The sequence below is a fragment of the Echinococcus granulosus genome (assembly GCF_000524195.1).
Source record: "Echinococcus granulosus chromosome Unknown EG_S00455, whole genome shotgun sequence".
NCBI lineage: Eukaryota > Metazoa > Platyhelminthes > Cestoda > Cyclophyllidea > Taeniidae > Echinococcus > Echinococcus granulosus.
The window spans coordinates 2798-3101 of NW_020170834.1; positions in this window are offsets into that span (position 1 = coordinate 2798).

Sequence of the window (304 nt, forward strand, 5' to 3'; positions counted from 1 at the left end):
TTCTTCCCGATCTAGCGATCTAAAACCGGAAAACGAAAAGGCATACAACAGTAGACTAATGTCATTGATCTCACTTTGAGTTATTGTAGTTCTTTCTTTAGATCAATTCTAATCCACTTCATTTCTTTTTTCTCTCAGAGGAGCTGAGTGTATTGTAAAATGTCAGATAAAGTAATGGGTTCCGGTGCTAGTAGCGACGGTGGAGTTGAGGTGCGACCGAAACATAACAAACATCAAATGTACAATTTTGGAACTACACGCGTCATTAAATCTGATGCCCACCATTTCGAGCATGGGGAAACTG